The sequence below is a fragment of the Theropithecus gelada genome, chromosome 18 (assembly GCF_003255815.1).
Source record: "Theropithecus gelada isolate Dixy chromosome 18, Tgel_1.0, whole genome shotgun sequence".
Lineage (NCBI taxonomy): Eukaryota > Metazoa > Chordata > Mammalia > Primates > Cercopithecidae > Theropithecus > Theropithecus gelada.
In genome coordinates, this window is record NC_037686.1 from 20,722,472 (window position 1) to 20,726,820 (window position 4,349).

Below are 4,349 nucleotides of genomic sequence, written 5' to 3' on the forward strand. Positions count from 1 at the left end.
TTTGATGTTCCATAGGCTATTCTTTCCGCCCAGAATTTCTTCTTCCTCATCTCTTTGCTGTCGAATAAACTACAGTTACTCTTTTTAACTCAGCTAAAATGTCATCTTTTTTTGTAAAGCTTTCCCAAGAATCTCTCCTTCCACTTTAGCAGGTTAAAAACTTCAAACTAAAAATAACAAAACAAAACAAAACAAAAAGCTTCAAATTTTGAACTTTAAAATACCTGGTATCTACCTTTTCTGTAAGATGTATTATGTTATACTATAATTATCTATTTAGGCATATTTTCCTCACCAGATTTAGTGCATGACTCACTTCCCTGTATTGTATTGTTTTCTACATAAACTTATCACAGTGTATGCATCCAGAAACAGTTTGTGGTTAATTGATCGACGACTGCTATATAATTTGACGTTAAAAATGCCCAAGAATCTAGAAGTGATATACATAAATGATCTTAGTTAAATGGAGCTTTCCCATTATACATAGCTTCAAGCAGTGAATTTCAACTGTGAAGTTAAAACTTCCTATTGGAGAAAACAGAATCTCAGAGTATTAGTGATATGTGCAGCTTGTGCAATTTATTAGTATAATACAAGTTTGGGAAAATTTTTCCTTTCCAAATACGAATTAGGGAATATAAAAGGTAAACACTTGTTTTGACACGTTTATGTGTAACATAGTTCTCAATATGTATGCACTATCTTCTAAATGTATTGAAAGTGGCCATGGCTGGACCTGGGTCGGCCCACTGCCACTGCCTCTGCCTCTGCTGCAGCTGGGCCCCAGTCAAATCCCTCTGGCCCGGCCTGACCTGGTCTGGCTCGCCCGGGCTCAGCAGCCATGGAGCTGCAGCTACTGATGGAAATTATATTACATAGAATATTTGGGTGGCATCTGCCTGAGAGGTCTCCAAGAATTACAGAAAACAAAAATACTAATGCATTTGAGAAAGCGGTAGTTTTTGGGGGGAGGGGGAAGAAGCAACTGCTTTTCTGCAACTTGGCTGGATGCTGAGATGTCTGTGGACATGAATAGCCAGGCATCTGACAGCAATGAAGAGCACTATGACTCCAATTGTGAGGAAGTGGAAGAAGAAGAGGATGCGGACCCTGGGGACATAGAGGACTATCACCTGGGAGTAGCCACCAATGTGGAGCAGCAGGGGGCTGATGCCTTTGATCCCGAGGAGTACCAGTTCACTTACTTGACCTACAGGAAATCTGAGGGTGCCCTGAATGAGCACATGACCAGCTTAGACTCTGTCCTAAAGGTATCTCATTCAGTTGCTAAACTTATATTAATGTCAATTTCCACTGGCAAGTTTCAGAGAGATTGGACAGGTACAAGTCTAATTCTGCTCAACTGCTCATTGAGGCTTGAGTTCAGGCTAATCCATAAAACATGTTCCCACATCTCATCCCCCTCACCATTGTGCAGTGTGTATGCAGTTTGCACAAAAGAAAAACCTACTCTCCCTGGTCTGTCAGCACCAGTTTTGCTGCAGCTGCTGGGAGTAGCACTGCTCAGTTCTCGTCAAGGATGGTGTGGGTGTGGGAGTCTCTTGCATGACTCAGGACTGTCCCACTCCATACACCAGAGGACTTTGTGTTTCCATTGCTTCCCAAGGAAGAATTGAGATAGAAATACAGGTTCTACCTCTTCAGGGGCTATGTGGAGAGTCATTACCAGCTCCAGCTGTGCCCTGGTGCAGACTGCCTCATGGTTATTCGGGTACAGGAGCCTAGAACTCACTGAATACAGTGCAATCGGTGCAATGAGGTCTTCTGTTTTAAGTGTCATCAAATATGTCACGCACCCACAGACTGTGTCACAATCCCAAAATGGCTCATGAAGTGTGCAGATGACTCTGAAACAGTCAACTACATAACTACATTAGTGCTCACATTAAAGACTGTCCCAAACGCAACATCTGCATTGAGAAGAATGGAGGCTGCAATCACATGCAACGCTCCAAATGTATACACCACTTCTGCTGGATGAATCCGGAAGACTGGAAGGCTCATGGCAGTGAATAATATGAGTGCAGTACTTACAAGGAGAATTCTGACATTGTGAACCAGTGCCAACAAGCCCAGGAGAGGGAAGCCCTCAAGAAGTACTTATTCTACTTGGAGAGGTGGGAAAACCACAACAAAAGCTTGCAGCTAGAGGCACAGACATACCAGCGGATTCATGAGAAGATTCACAAGAGGGTCATGAACAATCTGGGGACATGGATTGACTGGCAGTACCTACAGAATGCTGCCAAGCTCTTGGCCAAGTGTCAGTACATCCTGCAATACACCAATCCACATGCATATTACATGGAGTCTGGACCCAGGAAGAAGCTGTTTGAATACCAGCAGGCTCAGCTAGAGGCTGAGATGGAAAGCCTCTCATGGAAAGTGAAGCATGCAGACAGCTGTGACAGAGGGGACTTGGACAAGCAGATGCATATAGCCGAGCAGGTGGGGAGAACCCTGCTGAAGGATTTCCATGACACCTAAGTTGGGATGTGGATGTGCGGGGGTGAGGAAGATAAGGCTGCAAGGTCTCCTGGCCGCCATACTGCATGCTGCAGGCTCTGCCTTTCATGACCCCTGGCAACAGTCAGGGCCCCACTCCTGAGAGACACTGGCAACACCTCTTAGTTAATTTCTGTTTTCTTCTCTTTTCACTTTATGTTTCTACCAGGGTAGAGGCCATGTTGAACTGGCCTCTTTTCAGGACTTTTACTTCCCCCTGGATGGTTGTTGAGAGGGTGGGAAAGTGTTTTTTGGATGGCTATTAATAATATTAGATCATTACAACTTATGTAACTTTCAAAGTTTGTATAATTATACAAAAAAAGACAAACTATAGGATACCACAGAGCCTTTTTGAAAATAAATTTGCGTTGGAGTGTAAAAAAAAAAAAAAAAAGAAAAAGAAAGTGGCCATGGCTATAAAAGAGTAAGAAATAGCAATATAAAGCTCAAGTACACTTGGCAGGGTATTAAGGTCCCATAAAACAGGACTAGTTAAAAAATTACCAACCATTTCACAGAATCATGCCACCAAAAGTATAAGGAATCTGGTCCTAACGAATCAAATTAATTGATTCCCTATTTAATGAATGGTGTTGGGAAAGCTGGCTAGCCATATGCAGAAAACTGAAACCGGACCCCTTCCTTACACCTTATACAAAAATCAACTCCAGATGGATCAAAGACTTAAATCAACATAAGCCTAGGACCATAAAAATCAAGAAGAAAGCTTGGCCAATACCATTCAGGACACAGGCATGGGCAAAGACTTGATGTCTAAAACACCAAAAGCAATGGCAACAAAAATCAAAATTGACAAATGGGATCTAATTAAGCTAAAGAGCTTCTGCACAGCAAAAGAAACTATCATCAGAGTGAACAGGCAACCTACAGAATGGGAGAAACGTTTTGCAATCTATTCATCTGACAAAGGGCTAATATCCAGAATCTACAAAGAACTTAAACAAATTTACAAGAAAGAAGCAAACTACTCCATCAAAAAATGGGCAGAAGATATGAACGGACACTTCTTAAAAGAAGACATTTATGCAGCCGACAGACATATGAAAAAATTCTCATCATCACTGGTCATTAGAGAAATGCAAATCAAAACCACAATGAGATACTATCTCACACTAGTTAGAATGGCAATCATTAAAAAGTCAGGAAACAACAGGTGCTGGAGAGGATGTGGAGAAATAGGAACACTTTTACACTGTTGGTGGGATTGTAAACTAGTTCAACCATTATGGAAAACAGTATGGCGATTCCTCAAGGATCTAGAACTAGAAGTACCATATGACCCAGCCATCCCATTACTGGGTATATACGCAAAGGATTATAAATGATGCTGCTATAAAGACACATGCACACGTATATTCATTGCGGCACTATTCACAATAGCAAAGACTTGGAATCAACCCAAATGTCCATCAGTGACAGACTGGATTAAGAAAATGTGGCACATATACACCATGGAATACTATGCAGCCATAAAAAAGGATGAGTTTGTGCCCTTTGTAGGGACATGGATGCAGCTGGAAACCATCATTCTGAGCAAACTATCGCAAGAACAGAAAGCCAAACACCGCATGTTCTCACTCATAGGTGGGAACTGAACAATGAGATCACTTGGACTCGGGAAGGGGAACATCACACACCAGGGCCTATCATGGGGAGGGGGGAGGGGGGAGGGATTGCATTGGGAGTTATACCTGATGTAAACGACGAGTTGATGGGTGCTGACGAGTTGATGGGTGCAGCACACCAACATGGTACAAATATACATATGTAACAAACCTGCATGTTATGCACATGTA

The 4,349-nt window shown here is 42.3% G+C and overlaps 1 pseudogene; it reads left to right on the top strand.

Annotated features, from left to right (window-relative positions):
• Positions 1–1,019: 1,019 nt before the first annotated feature.
• LOC112611612 lies at positions 1,020–2,511 on the top strand (annotated as a pseudogene).
• Positions 2,512–4,349: the final 1,838 nt, after the last annotated feature.